The 17,429-nt window shown below is 46.0% G+C and overlaps 1 protein-coding gene across 1 annotated transcript in view; it reads left to right on the top strand.

The window, feature by feature from the left end:
• ZBTB43 (zinc finger and BTB domain containing 43) overlaps window positions 1-17,221 on the top strand; it is a 91,598-nt gene extending 74,377 nt beyond the window's left edge. The window contains exon 4 of the transcript XR_013276540.1: window positions 17,117-17,221. The gene's annotated coding sequence lies outside the window, so the exon portion shown is untranslated. The remainder of the gene's footprint in view (window positions 1-17,116) is intronic.
• Window positions 17,222-17,429: the final 208 nt, after the last annotated feature.

The raw sequence follows: 17,429 nt of genomic DNA, 5'->3' as shown, positions 1-17,429 counted from the left end.
TAGATGTAGGTTACATAGTTTCAAGTCCAACTTATGTGTGATTATATGTCAGTATAACATTGTGTATCCCTGTATGTTGTGGTCGTTCAGGTGCTTATCTAATAGTTTTTTTTTTTATACTATTGATGCTTCCCGCTGAAACCACCGCCTGTGGATGGGAATTCCACATCCTTGCCACTCTTACAGTAAAGAACTCTCTACGCAGTTTAAGGTTAAACCTCTTTTCTTCTAGAAGCGATTCAGTTCGCATTGTGCACTATACAAGTATTTCATTTCATTTCTTCTAATTTTAATGAGTGGCCATGTGTCTTATTAAACTCCCTTCCATAGAAAAGTTTTATCCCTATTTTGGGGTCACCAGTATGGTATTTGTAAATGTTTTTGTTTTTTTAAATCAGAAAAAGCTTTTATCGTGTTACAAAGTCAGATGTACAAAAAGGATAGCACATAACAAAATATCGTCAGCATATACATTAAAAACCGTATATTATGCAGGAAATGGTTCAGGGTACATAAAGCTAAGATTTGTAATTTCCAGTCACAGCAGAGAATACTTCTGATAGACGAACCCCTTCCCAGATTTTATCACTACACTGTAACGATGAGCAGAAAACAGATTAGCGGACACAATTATACCGCAAGGTACTGTAGAAGAACTAATTACCTTCCAACAGGAAGGTAAACTAACTAGAAATTCTATCGTAACAATAACCCAAGGGATTATATTGGTTATCTCCGTTAGCCGGCCAGTGAGAGAGGGGATATTTAGATTGAACTTTAATTCCGTGATCAAACCCAAAGCCTAAATTGTTGTACTATGGGAGAGTAATTAGTAATGGTTTCCAGGAGCTAAGAGGTTACATTTGAAGAAGTCGACTGAGGACTATTTAGGAGGGTGCTAGGCCTGGGGTGTCTAGCTAAGGTTGCCATATTTTATAAAATGTATTAACAGCATTTCTATGTTGATACGTTATCTTTTCTTTAATAAGAATGTTATTTACCTGCTTAATCCACAGATTCATTGTTGGACTATGCTGTGGTAGCCATAAACGAGCGATCTACTTGCTGGCAATATACAGTAATCTTAATACTGCCACATTAATTGGAGGGGTAAAAAATTCCTCAACAACCGCGCCTAGTAAGCAAGTAACTGGATGTAATGGAACAGTGGTTTATTAGACAATATAATATTGGTCACAGCTTTACAATATCTGAAGAGTCTAAGGGCCAGGGCCACAGCAAATGTATGAGGTCCCCGTTAGCCCCGTCACATTTGGCACACAGAGGGGACTCCCTCCCACCCCATCTGTGTAGCATCTCTGGAGTATGGTAAGTTCTGTGTAGGATGAATAGCTGAGAGCCTGTATGAGGGTGAGACTGAGATGGCTGGCATAGACTGCAAACATAATTCCCAGTCCTCACCCCCAATCTCACCCAGGTCTTGTTCCCACCTACTTCTACACGGTAGTCTAGCTGCACCCTGTGTCCTCTAGGAGAGAGTACTATATATCTGTGAAATCATGCCCCTTTTATTCTGTGTGGTGAGTATGTCAGTTATTAAAGGATGTTCTATGAGTTCTAACCTGGACTGTTGTACCTATGATTGTAAAGCATGCCCGAAGTTGGAGATATCTATAAAAATTGTGTTTTGGCAGCTCAAACTCCTCCTGTAAGTTCATGAAGAATTTAAAACTAGTCTGATTATAGAGTTGGGAGAATACCCAGCAAATACTCTTGGCCTCCCAGGACTGAAGCCCCTCTAGTTTATGTAATCGCGTGTAGCGAGGGTTACGCCACAATGGAGTATGCACCATGAAGCCCATCATACCCAGACTGTGTTTAAGGGTCCATAGTTTTGTCAGTAAAAGTATGGTGGGCATTGATTTAGGGTACTTTGGCAAATCAGGCTCAAGATGAGAAACAGCGGGGAGAATTTGCATGCTAGAGAATAGTAAACTACGGATAGGATTCGCCATATCTACCTCCCCCCAGGTGTTGAAGCTGTGAAGCCAGGAAATAGAATCTGATGTTGGGCACTGCCAGGCCATGCTGACCCTTACTGTACTGCAATGTGGAGAGTTTGATTCTTGCAAGCTTCTTTTTCCAAACAAGAGTGTCAATGCATGTGAACCATCTACGGGGAATCCATTGCAGGGAGTTATGGAGTATGTACAGTATCTGAGGTGCCCACACCATCTTTTTAAGGTTGGCTCTACAGGTGACTGAAATAGGCAGCTTGCACCAGGCAGTGCATTTGACTTGTAGTCAAGAGTTGGGAGTAAGTTGAGAGTTAAATACCTGAAAGTGTCTGGAGTGACCTGAACCCCCAAATACTTAAAGAAGAAGACGATCTGAAGAGACGGCACAGTCTGGTAAGGAGGCTGGCAGCTCATCCAGAGTTAAGAGAGCTGACTTAGTCCAGTTTATGGAGAAGCCAGAAAAGGTATTGAATTATGTTATTAGGGTTGTCACGTTTTGCAGTGAGGTGGAGGTATCTCCCAAGTAAAGGAGAGTGTCACCTGCATATAAGGAGATTTTATCCTATACATGGCCTTTTAAAAAAAACAGAGATCAATGACAACGCTCGCACCATCTCCGCCAGAGGTCCAGGGCTAATGTGAACAACAGGGAGTGACAATGGGCACCCCTGTCTCATGCCCCTGTGCAGATGGAAACGGTCAGAGAGATCACCATTAATGCGTATCCTAGTGTTGGGACTCATTTAATTAAATTATCCCCAAGCCAAACCTCCCCAGGACCTCCCACAGGTACGACCACTCAGCGTTGTTGAAGGCTTTGGCAGCGTCAAGTGATAGAACCACCCTATTGCCATGGTTATCTACTGGGATCTGCAGGTTGAGGAATAAACGCTTTATGTTTAATGCTGTTGACCTAGAGGGAATAAACCCTGACTGATCACGGTGAACAAGTTTTTGAATGGCAGACGCTAGACTAGTAGCCAATACTTTGGCCAGAAGTTTAATATCCATCGTTAACAATGAGATGGGCCTGTACGAAACCAGAAGGTGGTGGTTTTTGCCTGGCTTAAGTGTAAGAATTATAGTAGCCTTTGTCATAGACGGAGGCAGTTGACCTAGTTCCAGGGCCTTCGTTAAAGTCCGCTTCTGTTGTGGTAGCAGAGAGTCAGCATACTTTTTATATACCTCCGCCGGTAGCCCGTCTGCTCCACTGCCTGAGTTTTTCCAAGAGGGGAAAGGGCCAGAGCCTCCAGAAATTTGTCGGTTGTGAGAGGGGTATTCAGCATATCCCTATCAGACTGAGAGAGTCGCAGGAAAGTACAACCTGGGAGAAAGTCCCGGACAGCCGTGGGAGTAGATGAGACCTTAGAGGAGTATAAGTCTGCATAAAAGGACAGAAATGTCCTCATCGCCTCAGAGTGAGAATTCACTAACGAGCCTGTGACGTCCTGGACAGCAGCTTTGAAGGAGGAGCCTCAACTGGACTTGGCCATCATGGCCAGCATTTGCCCAATATTCTCACCCTCCTCATAGAGTTTTTGTTGCAAAAAAGAACTTTTGTTTTCTGTCTTCGTTAAGGTCATCTGTTTAGCCATATTTCGTGCTTCCAACCACCTCCTCTCAGTGTGATCTTTAGGGTTTGTGGTAAAACCCCCGACTCCACCTCTCAAAGTTCCTGTAATACAGAGAGCTCCCAGGCCTTGGTCTTGGTCTTTATGGAGGAAATTGATTTAATAAACTGACCTCAGGGAAAGACCTCAAGGGCGTCCCAGCACATACCTGAAGACGTTTTTTTTTCGTATTTGTAAATTTAAATCATATCCCCTCTCAAGCATCTCTTCTCCAGAGAGAATAAGTTCAGTGCTCGTAACCTTTATTCATAACTAATATCCTCCAGTCCCTTTATTAGCTTTGTTGCCATTCTCTGTACTCGCTCCATTTCCAGTACTTTCTTCCTGAGGACTGGTGTCCAGAACTGGAGGCTGTGGAGTGGGAGAAATGTGATTTCCCTTTGAGAGTATCACACCAAAAATGACGTTTTTGTTGCAGGTGATGCTCACAGTCTAACTTTTATCTTAGTGCAGACTTCTGGGGAAATCAGTATTCCAATCACACAAACAGGAAATTACATTTCTGGGGGGCGTTCTGCATATCACCTGTGTACAGAACACTTCCAGGTAGCCATATTGCATTACATTTTACAGAAAATTACACAACTGCAGACGGAAGAGGAAAGGTAACTTTTAATTAACTTTCTCTTATATTCACCAACCGACACAGCTCCTCTCTTAGCCATTGGGTTGTTTGCCCTATCACTAGGAGATACTAAGCATTAGTTGTAACACAACACTCAGAACTCTTAGTTCCGCCCAGGGGGGCGGTCCCTTGGGCTACAACCCTCCAGTCTGCCAGACAGACCTCAGTTTTATTTTGCCTAGTGAAGGAGAAGGACCTAGGAACCCTGCGGGCCCATCGGTCTATGCTTTTTTTTATGCAGAAGCTTGGCTTTTTGCGCAAGATGAATGATCCTGTGATCTGCTATCAACAGCCGGCTGGGTGACAGGCTGGATACCCTTATCCTTGTAGTCTCCCCAGTCCGGCCATCAAGCATGTGCAGGCCGCAGCTACGCGCTCAGCAGGCCACGATGAAACCTCAGCTCCAGAGGTGGTCGTGAGCTTTTATGCTCTGGGCCCACATATGACCAGACTACTGATGTCTGCATCACAATGGGCCGAGGCCAGCAGCCACCCTGTACTGATCAGTGAGTGGTTCTGCAATGGAATGTCTCCCAGCTCTTCAGGACTGGTAAGTACAGCTCTCCCTGCCTTGGTGGGGCTGAGCAGCTGGGCATTCCCTGGGAGGTCAATTTGGGGGTCCCTCACCTCCCTCTCTTCTCTCCCTGTCCCTATCTTCCCTCCCCCCTCCCTGGGGGGATGCTGCATGTGGCCGCTGAGTGGTGTATGTGTGCATATACAGGGGCTCTCTGGTGGGCTCTCACCTGGGATGGGGGGCTGGCTGGCTAGCGGTGTCCTGGGTCCTGTGTTTTATGCCTCTGGAAGGTGCCTGTGAGGGTCTGCTGTTTTCTGGTGTGGGGCTGTGTTCTCTGCCATCATTTTTCTTTCTGTACCTCATGGAGCTGATGGTGGCCATTTTAGTGTGGGCGAGGGCAGCATGCCTTCCTGGGCTTCAGTGGCCATTTTCCTAGTGATCTCCTATTCAGGACGCTGGTGGCCATTTTCTGGAAGCCTGAACACGTTTCCTATGTTCACTAGCAGCAGCATGGCTCATGTGCTCTCAAAGCCATTTTCCCTGTGTTTTCTGTCTTTGTACTGGACGCTGGGCACCCATTTTATTGAAGCCTGAGCACATTTATGGAGCGGTTTGGCGCTATTTACGGTGGCTGCCACCGACACAACTTTTTTTCCCTCTGCACTTGGGAGCACTCAGGGACTACAGGCACTACTTGTGGGACAGCACAGAACTCCTCAGGGTGGCGAGTCCGGCGGGAAAGAGCTCCTCAGCCAACGACAGCAAGGAGGGTAGGACTGTCACCATCCTAAGTACCCTTCAGGTGGCAGACAGGGTAGGGTCAGCATGGCTTCTGAAACTGTTTCTTCCCACGAAATCCAGGCAATTGCAACCGGGTCACCTGCAGACTGCGCAGTGCCCATGGACACCCTGATGGCGGTCCTCAATTCGTTTGTTGCCAAGATGGAGGCGGTGCGTGGGAAGAAAGGTTCACTAAAGTGGCCCCGGCCCCCCGTCCTCTGAGGAGAGCACTGACGCAGACTCGGGTCCTGCTGAGTCTGGTGACCCCTGCTCTGTCTTGTCAGACGACGCTGGCCAGGACCGTTCGGACAGTGAGGATGAGTCTCCGTCCGGGTCCGGGCATGACAAAGCGCTTATTGGAGCACTTATCACAGCTGTGCATGATACCCTGAAGATTCAGGAGCCATCGGATCCCTCTGCTGATGTACCGGTCCCTTTTGGGTCCTGCAAGCCAGCACGTTCACCTAATGTGTTCCGGTATCTGACTTATTTTGACAAGTTCATTTACAAGGAATGGGGTTGCCCGCAACTGACCTTTTCGGTCCCCAAATACATGGCGGTGCGTTACCTTTTTAAGGAGAGCCTTCTCAAAAAATGGTCGGCTCCTCCGGTCGTGGAACCCCCAGTATCCAGGTTAAATAAAGTAACCATGATCCCAGTAGAGGGGACTCCTGCATTCAAGGATCCCACGGACAGGAAGGCCAAGGCAGTGGCTCGCTCCCTGTTTACGCTTGTGGGGGTCAGCCGTGCGACCAGTACTGGCATCTGCACGTGTGTCGCAGACACTGAGTGGGCAAAACTTTTGCACCGCGAATTGGGAGAGCAACAGGCTTCTCCTGTCTGCGTGGAACTAGCAGACCAACTAGTGCAAGGCCTTAAGTATGTCTGTGATGCGGCTCTGGATACTCTCCCTCTGTTATCCAGGGCTTCAGTGTCAGCTGTGGTGCTGAGGCGCTTGATTTGGCTAAAATGCTGGTCTGCTGACCAGGCATCCAAAAAAGCCCTGACGGATCTTCCCTTCCTTAGTGACCGGCTCTTTGGAGCCTCTTTGGATGACATTATTAAAAATGCCACCGGTGGTAAGAGTACCTTACTCTCACAGGCCAGGAAGGCTAAGGAGCTACGCCGTAGGCAAGGGCCCTCTTTTTCCGCTCACAACCGGCTTTTTCGTCCGCCCGGAGCTTCGACAAAACATCCCCAGCCCGACAAGACGACCACAGATGGTCAAAAACATCCCCGGAACCGCAAGCCTACAAAGCCTGCGAACAAAAGTGCTACCGCATGAAGGTTTGCCCCCACCCATGTCTGACCCATGAGTTTGCTCAGTAGTTGCTGCACTCCATCAAGGGGACTCCCTGGCATCCTTAGACATCCAGGATGCGTACCTTCACATACCCATATGCCTTCAGCATCAAAAGTTTCTGCGGTTTGCAGTCGGGGAAGCCCACTACCAGTTTGTGGCTCTTTTGGTCTGGCATCAGGCCCCTGAGTCTTTACCAAGGTATTGGCTCCGGTTTTGGCGTTGCTACGGCAACGTGGGATCGCGATCGTGGGATACCTAGACGATCTCCTCCTGAGGGCATCTTCCGACTCGGAAGTAGAGGAGGATGTGGCGATCACCATGCAGACCCTGTAAGAATTTGGGTGGCTGTTGAACCTAAAGAAGTCGGTGATCGTACCGACCCAGCATCTGGGATACCTAGGCTTGCTGCTGGACTCCATGGAAGCGAGAGTGTTTCTCCCTTCAGACAAGCTACAGACTCTCAGATCCACAGTAAAACTGGTTATGAACCGCAAGTGGTTATCAAGTACTGGGTCTTATGGTAGCCTCCTTCGAGGCAGTACCTTATGCCCCAGTTCCACACCAGAGTCCTGCAGAAGGAGATTTTGACAAAATGGGACAAATCTCAGTTGTCCCTGGATGGGCAGATCCAGATGAGCCAGTCACTCAGACTCACTGATCTGGTGGTTGAGGTCCCCGGTGATTCAGTCAGGAAAATCATTCCTACCTCTGAAGTGGACAATGATCACAACGGATGCCAGTCTATCTGGCTGGGGTGGAGTGATGGGGGTTCAGTCGGCTCAGGGCCTCTGGTTGACGGAAGAATCCAAGTTGCTGATCAATCTGCTCGAATTGAGAGCGATCAGGCTGTGCTTCTCCACATGGTCGATAAGACTGCAAGGGAGTCCAATCAGGATCCAGTCACAAACGCCACTGCGGTGGCATACGTCAATCACCAAGGGGGAACAAGAAGCTCAGCCACTGCACGGGAGGTCACTCACATACTTCGGTGGGCAGAGCGACATGTACTGGCCCTGTCAGCCATTTACATCCGGGGAGTGGAGAACTGGCAGGCAGACTTGTGGATCTTCTGGTCTCCCGTCTCAATTGGAAGGTGCCAAGATTCGTGTCCAGGACAAGAGATCCATGGGCAGACGCGTCAGACGCGCTGGTGACCCTGTGGCATCAGTACCAGCTGATCTACGCCTTCCCTCCGCTGAAACTGTTATCACGCCTGCTTCGCAGAGTGGAAGCCTAGGGGATCCCAGTAATACTGGTTGCCCCAGATTGGCCTCAGCGTCCTTGGTACGCAGCCCTGGTGCGTCTGGTGGCAGATGCTCCCTGGTGACTGCCGTTGCGAGAAGACCTTCTGTCTCAAGGTCTGATTTTCCATCCTGCTTTATCATTGCTGGCTTTAACGGCATGGCTATTGAGAGCCAGGTGTTAAGGAACCGGGGTCTGTTGGACTCGGTGATCCTGACTATGTTAAAGGCACGGAAATCTTCTTCCTAGAAGATATACCATCGTACCTGGAAGGCCTGCATCTCCATGTGTGAGGAGAAAGGATGGCATCTGCTCTCTTTTTCTATAGCCAGGATCCTGCTGTTTCTTCAGCAAGGAGTAGACCAGAAATTGGCGTTAAGCATCATTAAGGGGCAAATTTCAGCCTTGGCTGTCTTTTTTTCAGCGACCCCTGGCGACTCACTCATTAGTGAGTACCTTCGTTCAGGGGGTACGACATGTAGTCCCTCCGTTGCGTCCACCGTTACCCCCCATGGGATTTGAACCTGGTGTTGTTGTTACTTCAAAAACTGCCATTTGAAAATATCAGGGAGATTCCCTTGTTGACTCTTTCCAAGAAAGTGGTCTTTCTAGTGGCCATCACATCGGCTTGGGAGGGTTTCGGAACTGGAGGCCTTGTTCTGCAAGTCGCCTTATCTGGTTATCCACAAGGATAAGGTGGTGTTGTGTCCGCAACCGTCTTTCCTACCGAAAGTGGTCTCGGCCTTTCATATCAATGAGGACATTGTATTACCATCTCTGTGTCCTAAGCCAAAGCACCCTGAGGATGTGGCCCTTCACGCTCTGGACGTGGTTCGGGCTCTGAAGGTGTATTTGTCTGCCACGTCTCTCCCTTTCGGAAGTCAGACTTGCTGTTTGTTTCGGTGGCTGGTCCAAAGAAAGGCATGGCGGTCTCTTCGGCCACCATCTCCACGTGGATCCGACAGATTGTAGTACAAGCCTACGACTTGAAGGGGCAGGTGCCCCCCTTTCCGGTCAAGGCCCACTCCACAAGGGCAATCTGAACGTCTTGGGCCTTCCGACACCAAGCGTCTGTCGCTCAGATGTGTAAAGCGGTGACCTAATCTGTCCACACGTTTACCAAGTTCTACAAGGTAGACGTCAGTGCATCAGCTGATACCTGTTTTGGCCACAAAGTTTTGCAGGCGGCCGTATAGTTGCAATTGAAGATGCAATATGTATATCCTTTTTTCCTGTTTTTTCCATAAAAACACAGTACCGGAAAGTTAATGCGCTGTTGCATTACATTCCGCATGTTTTGGTGCGGCTAGGGGTAGTCACTCCTGTTGAGGGTACCCTGGTTTTGTGGTGGTTTTTCCACGCACTGTTGTTTTTGTGGGTAAAGTTTCACTAGTTCCCACTTGCCATGGTGGATGAAGTTTTTATGCTGTTTTTCCCACCCCTCGTTTGGCACTGCTTGGGGACGTCCCAATGGCTAAGAGGAGCTGTGTCGGTCGGTGAATATAAGAGAAAATAGGATTTTTTTGTACTCGCCATAAAATCCTTTTCTCTGTAATTCACCGACCGACGCGGCACCCGCCCTTCCTTTTTAGTTCTGAGTGTTGTGTAGGGATGAGCTCAGGCGTGTTCGCATGGAACACGCGCAGAGCCCGCCAGCAAGTCGGCGCAGCACTGCACTAATCACAGGCAGTGAGACATTGCCCGATCTCTGCAGCCGCACATCGGGACAATGTCTCAGGTCTGTGATTAGCGCAGCGCTGTGCCGACTTCCTGGCAGGCTCTGCACGTGTTCCATGCGAACAAGCCTGAGCTCATCCCTAGTGTTGTGTTACAAGTAATGCCTTGTATCTCCTAGTGATAGGGCAAACAACCCAATGGCTAAGAGAGGAGCTGTGTCGGTCGGTGAATTACAGAGAAAAGGATTTTACGGTGAGTACAAAAATGTGTGTTTTTTTTACTTAGTAAAAACAGCATGCAGTATACAGTAACACATGTTAGCCACACAGTTAATCCCTTGATTGCCCTAGATGTTAACCCCTTCCCTGCCAGTGTCAGTAAAGAAACTGCATATTTTTAGCACTGATCACTGTATTGGTGTCACTGGTTCCAAAAAGTGTCAGATTGTGTTTGATTTGTCCACCCCAATACTTGGCTGGGGACCAGGCTCCCAACACCCTTATCTTTGTCCACCCCAATATCACAGTCTCGCTATAAGTTGCTGATCGCTGCTATCACAAGTAAAAAAAAAAATTCCATACATTTTTCCCATAGTTTGTAGATGGTATAACTTTTGCACAAACCAATCAATATATATGCTTATTGGGATTGTTTTACCAAAAATATGTAGCAAAATACATTTTGGCCTAAATTGATGAAGAAATTCAATTTGTTAAAAAAAAAAAAGAAATAATTTATTGGATGTGTTTTTAGCAGAAAGTAAAAAATATAGTTTTTTTTTTTTTTTTTTTAATTGGGGAAAAAAGTACATACGTTTTTATTTGGGTACTGTGTCTCATGACCGCGCAATTGTCAGTTCAAGTAATGCAGTGCCATATCGCAAAAAATTAATGAATGAAGGTAAACCTTCCAGATATGAAGTGGTTAAAGAAAATCCCAAACTTTAAGTTTTCACCAGAACAGTATGAGAGGGGATTTCCTCACTTCCTGTTTTGGTTATGGGATAGCAAGTGAAGGGAAATCTCCCCAATGATGCACAGATGTAAAAAAGAAAAAAATTACAGGAATTATAACTTACTTTGGCTACTCTATCTAAAATTAAAAAAATGTGTTTAGTTCTACTTTAATTTAATTTGAGGTTTTTTTTTCATATATGCCTGGCATTCAGCTTAAATAATAATTATAAGAGTTTTCTCCTGGCGCTGAAACTGCCCTCAGCATGTTCTGGGATTCAGATTCTTCTGTATGTTAAGCAACAGGGAAATAGGTGCTTAGGGGTTGCTGCTGCCTAGCACAAACATTTTTCTCCTCTATTTTAATAAGAACTAATGTACTGTCAGGGCTGGGCTCTGCCCTTCCTTCTCAAAGCTGGCCATTCAGCTGTCGGCTAATTGCCAGCTCCTATCTCTCCACAGTGACTCACCTGTTGATGATATCCTGCTCCTTTAGTCCTGCCTACTTAAGCTGTCCAGTCCAGATGATGTGTGCCTTCGTCTTGGTCACATCTCTAGAGATGCTCTCCTGTGTTCCTGTTAAAGACTTGCTTGGCTGACATTCCTTCTGGCCCCAGATACTGCTTGCTGTTCTACTATGCTCATCTCTGGCTCCCTGATATTTTGTCTTATCTGACTATCCGTTCCGGTTCCTGAACTCTGGTTTTGTTTTGACGACGTTTTCTCTGTTGACCTTTTATTATTATTAATAAACAAGTGTGATTTAACTGTACTTCTGTGTCAGTCTGATTCCTAGTTTCTGACATTAGGTAAGGGCCATGAATTCAGAAGATGCAGTGAATCCCTTTGTTGGTAATATTTATTCCAGGTTGGATGAGCAGGATCACAGCATGGATCAGTTTGCCATGACGTTACAAGCGCTCCTGAGTCACACGGCTCACCTGGAATCTCCCACTGTGGTTGCTTGAGTACAACCCGTGTTGCAGGCCATCCCTGCTGTTATTCCAGTCTCTGTGCAGGCACCCGCCTCTATAAGAGGTATGTCTGGTTCCGCTCCACTTCCCCAGCGATTTGGGGGCAATCTAGTCCAATGGAGAGGGTTTCTCAACCAGGTTGAGATATACTTTGAGATGCTGCCCCACGCATTTCCCATGGACAGAAGCAAAGTTAGGCGTTGTGATATCTTTGCTTTCTGAGAGAGCCTTGGCCTGGGTAAACCCTCTATGGGAGATGCAAAAACCTGTTGCCTTGATTTACCCTGAGTTTGTGACATCTTTTAAAAGGGTATTTGACGTTCCCGCATGCTCCACTTCTGCTGCCAAGTGCCTCATGTCCATCAGTGTACGAGAACTGTTGCTGACTACGCCATTGAATTCCGTACTCTGGCCGCAGAGGTTACTTGGAACAATGAGGCCTTTGTGACTACTTTTTCCTCATGGCCTCTCGGATACCATCAAGGATGAGATAGGAGCCCGAGATATACCCACTGAGCTGGATAGGTTGATCATGTTTGCCATCCTCATTGACTCCAGACTCAGAGAAAGACTCCCCTTTAAGGAGCGCTTGCGGAAGCCTCCTGTACATTTTTCTCCAAACTTTGCAGTCCCACCCTGGTATGGAGGCATGGGACCGAGTCAGTCTGTGAAGATGAACCCATGCATTCAGGTTTCATATGTCTTTCCTTAGGAGGAGGGAGAGCTTATGCCTTTATTGCGGCCAGGCAGGTCACTTTTTGAAGTCTTGTCCTACCTGTCCAGGGAACACCTGAACCTTGAGGTCTTGTCACAGACAGACCTTAGGTGGCGTTGTTTCGTCCCCAGTTATCCAGAAGGATAAGCCCCTGGTTTTGGTTACCCTTTCTTGGGCTTAGTCGTCTGTCGAGATACAGGCTCTAATCGATTCTGGGGCTGCAGGCCTGTTCATTGATGCTTCCTTTGTATCGAAGCACTCAGTTCTGCTGCAGCTGCCACTCCACTTTCCATTGAGGGTCTTGATGGAAAACCTCTACAGCCTGCCGATGTAACTCATGAGGCTGTTTTCCATGGCCGTAGGGGCTCTTTACCATGGGAAAATCCAATTCCAAGTTATTCCCCTAAATTTCCGCTGGTTATAGGTTATCCTTGGTTACAGAGGCACAACCCCTCTTGATTTGCTCCATGCTGATGTTCTCTCCTAGTCGCCACAATGCAGTAAGACATGCTTCCAGAAGGTAGCCAAGGTCCTCTGCACCTCTTCACTCTACTCCCTGCCAGAGGAGTACTGCGATTTTTTTTGCAATGTCTGACAAAGTTCAAGCCAGTAGTTTCCCTCCACACCGGCTGTATGATTGCGCAATTGACCTTCAACCTCGTATCATCCTCCTTGGTGGCCTGGGTTTACCTTTTGTTGGTCTTGGAGGATAAGGCCATGGAGGAGTATATTGCAGACGCACTTTCTCAAGGTTTCATCCACAAATCCGTGTCACCTGCTGGTGCTGGTTTCTTTTTTGTGAAGAATAATGAGAGTGGTGAACTGAGACCCTGTATTGATTATAGGGGTCTCAATCATTTCATGATTAAGAATGCCTATCCGATTCCATTGATTACGGAGTTATTTGACCACCTCAGGGGAGCAATGGTTTTCACAAAGCTTACCTACCTGCATGTCTTTGGATTGTAGGAGGAAACCCACGCAGGCACAGGGAGATCATGCAAACTCCAGCAGGTAGTGTCGTAGTTGGGATTCAAACCAGCGACCCTTCTTACTGCTAGGTGAGAGTGCTAACCACTACACCACACCACTGTGCTACCCTGCATACCCCTGCCCTGTAACCTGTTGCTTTGCCCCACAAGAAAAAAAAACACAGGTTGATTATAAATACAGATGAAAGCTAATCAGGCACTTTTGTATATAAGCACAGAGTATGAGAATTGGCCAGTAAATTACTCTCCCAGGTACTGTGTAGCGTATCCTCACATAACCTATATTACAAACATAGGCATGCCTATTGCAGCAAGCAACCTTAACTTACCTACTATTAAAACAACCTTTCAATTATCTTCCAGTGCCAAAGTATATAATTCAGTCTGCCAATTAGTTTAAGGCAATCCCAACTTGGCAAGACCTATGAACCTTGGTCTTTTGCTTTGTACAAACATCACTGTCTCTCTCTGTGTCTTTAATTCCTTTTTTTTGTTTTAAAAACAAGTCTGGAGATACCGAAAATGCAAAAAGAACTGTTTACGTAACCAGGCCTCTGTATCAGATTCTTTTCTGTACGCCAGTGGGATCCATTTACCTGCCTGCGGTATCCCGGATAACTTCCGGACACCTGAATGCCACACATGCATATGCAACCGTTTGTGCGTGCGCGTGACATCGTGTCTCGCTGTTGTGGCAGAAGTGACATTGGTGGCCGGGATCTTTGACCTTCTGGAACGCCGAGGGAGCCACACGCACCGCTGTGGCATATAAAAAAAAAAAACAAACGTCTGAGGATATTTCACTGATCCCCAGCGTTTGGATGAGGAGGATCGCACACAAACTTGACACATCAAACATTTTGACACAGGTTAGTCTAAGCGCATCATATGGTTTGGCTGGTTGAGCTTGCGCATGTACATACTTCTCTCCCTGCCTGTTTAACCCCTTCCCGCCTAGCGTACGCAGATGTGCACACTCAGCTTCCGGGGGGTATACTGGGATGATTCCCGCACCTGCAGGCATCATCCCGGTACCGTTTTTTCCAGCGGGCGATTGGCTATCCAGCCATAACAACCGATGTAGCTAAAAGCCGCTCGGCTGTTATGCTGAAGGAGTGGGAGGGGACTCCCCCCCTCCTGCCGCTGTTACCGGTGCTCCCGCTCGATCGGGAGCACCGATTCCACATCCGCTGCCTCCGGCTGCTGGGGAGGAACTGGAATGAAGCCGTAATCTCCTAATAGTAAAAACGTAAGCAACGTCATGACGTCACTTCCCGTTTACTCGGCTGCCAATGGCGCCGGTTTTAAAAAAAATATACAGTATTCAGAATCACCGTTTTCGGCGATCTGAATACATTGAAGTGTAAAGGAGGGATGGGGGTCTTTTAGACCCCTGATCCCTCCATAAAGAGTACCTGTCACCACCTATTACTGTCACAAGGGATGTTTACATTCCTTGTGACAGCAATAAAATTGATCAATTTATTTTTTTAACCACTAGAGATCCGCGCTATAGCCAAATGACGGCTACAGCCCGGACCTCCTTTGCCGGGACTACGTCTATTGACGTCGTCCCGTGCACGAGCGGCCTGCGCGGCGCGCTCTGTAATCAGCGAGTCTATGAGACTTGCCTGATCACGGATCCGAGCAAGAGGTCGATCCCGACCCCTTACCACGTGATCAGCTGTCAGCCAATGACAGCTGATCATGTGATACAACAAAGCCGGTAATCGGCTAGCGTGAGGAGAAAAAAAAAAAGATCCGATCACCGGCGGCCGTGATCGGGACATCAGTCAGCATAATTGTCATTCAAAGTGCATCAGTGCTGAAAGCTGAAAATTGGTCTGGGCAGGAGGGGGGGTTTAAGTGCCCAGTAAGCAAGTGGTTAAAAACAATTTAGTCATTTTAAAATAAATAAAAAAAAATTTTTTTAAAGCGCCCGCCGTCCCCGCGAGCTCGTGAAGCAAAGAAAACGCATACGGAAGTCGCACCCGCATATGTAAATGGTGTTCAAATCACACGTGAGGTATCGCCGCAATCGTCAGAGCGAGAGCAATAATTCTAGTAGTAGACCTCCTCTGTAACACTAACCTGGTAACCGTAAAAAAAAATTAAAGCGTCGCCTATTGAGATTTTTAGGTACCGTACTTTGTCGTCAATCCACGAGTGCGTGCAATTATAAAGTGTGACATGTTTGGTATCTGTTTACTCGGCGTAACATTATCTTTCACATTATGCAAAAAAATTGGGCTAATTTTACTGCTTCGTTTTTTTTAAATTCATGAAAGTGTCCCTTTTCCCAAAAAGTTGCGTTTAAAACACCGCTGCGCAAATACCGTGTGACATAAAATATTGCAACAATCGCCGTTTTATTCTCTAGAGTCTCTGCTAAAAAAAATATATATATAATGTTTGGGGGTTCCAAGTAATTTTCTAGCCAAAAATATGGATTTTAACTTGTAAACACCAAATGCCAAAAATAGGCTTAGTCATGAAAAGGTTAAAATCGAGCAGCGATGTCTATTCAATTCAATTTGACTGATATATGCATTTAAACTTTTTTAATAGATATTTTTAATACCAGCTGGACAAACACAGGGCCGCAAAAGGTCTGTGTTAATCTTAACTTAGTACTATCCAGTACGCCTTCAATATTGGTCAATACCATCCTTATCATTAAGGTACAATTAAGCTTATTGACTTTTGGAATGATAGCCACATATTTTTCAGCACATTAAGTACACATAACAGGATTTGCCATAACAAACAACTTCCATCACATTTTTTATTTCCTTACTCACACTATCACTTCACACATCATTATCCAGTATTAATCATTTTTTATTGACACATAGCCCCATCACGTTGTCTTCCATTTTTTTAACATTTTTGTTTGTGTTTTGGTTTGTGTTTCATTATTTTCTCAACACCATTTTACTCACTTATGCACACCCAACACAATTTGCATTCATTCAACCACACCTGCACACTCACTATCAACACATTCTTTGTCTTAATTTTTTTCACATATTCATATGCGAGAGATATAGACTGGGAGATCTGGTCCCCAAACCAGAGCTACCAAAAACAAAAAAGAGCTGACGGACTATTGCGGTACATATTAAGGAATCGATACAATACTATAGACCAAAATTAAAATATACACAATGTTTATTAATACAATAAAACCATTTGACAAATCACAAACTTGTACAGGTGGTGACGTATTTCTACTAGTTTCGCTATAACTTAGCTTCTTCAGGAAATACATACATCTGTAAAGAGATATAAACATGAGCAATGAAAATCAGGAATATACATTGGGATGCAAGACAATGTAAGGGGGAGAGGTAAATACAAGATATGAAACTCTGGTTCTTACCCCACTCAATGTACCATCAGGGTGCCCAGGGAACCCAGGAAATATCCATATGCATCAGCTCTTCATAACCTCGTTATCGTTTCATCCTTTTTTTTTTTGTGCGACTCCCTGTAAGTCACATCAGGGGCAGAGGTGCTCTCCCTTGGAAGACACATGGTACAAACACACGGGATTATCTGATTGATTTTAGTGGTGCTCTGGTCAGGAGATTGTTTATCTACACCCTTCATTAGTAACAATATCCTATGAAAATTCTACTCTTTCTTGCTAATACATGGAAAACCGTTTTTTTGTTTACGCTATAAAATCATGTTAACAAGTGTAAACAATATATATATTTTTTTGACAGCAAATCAATCCCCTGAGGAAGACTTTGACCACGCAGGTCGAAACACGTTGGGAATTTGCATACCAGATATTTTGATATAATATTGTGCACCATTGTATGTTCGCATACTCTTGTAGAAATTTAAAAGGTGTTACATCCCCTGACCAGAGCTCATATTTTAAACGCCTATGTGTCCATGTTACGTTGCCATTTTTCAATAAAGAATTCGTTTTAACTACTTTTCTAACAAATTGTATTTTTGCTGCGGAAACCCCCCCACTAGGGGAGACCTTCCCACATTGTAAAGAACCAGTACCTGCCTCTTAGCGTGGTG

Source organism: Lithobates pipiens, unplaced genomic scaffold, assembly GCF_037356315.1.
Source record: "Lithobates pipiens isolate NorthernLeopardFrog02 unplaced genomic scaffold, aLitPip1_a1.2 Scaffold_166, whole genome shotgun sequence".
Lineage (NCBI taxonomy): Eukaryota > Metazoa > Chordata > Amphibia > Anura > Ranidae > Lithobates > Lithobates pipiens.
This window is presented reverse-complemented; position numbering and strand designations above follow the sequence as displayed.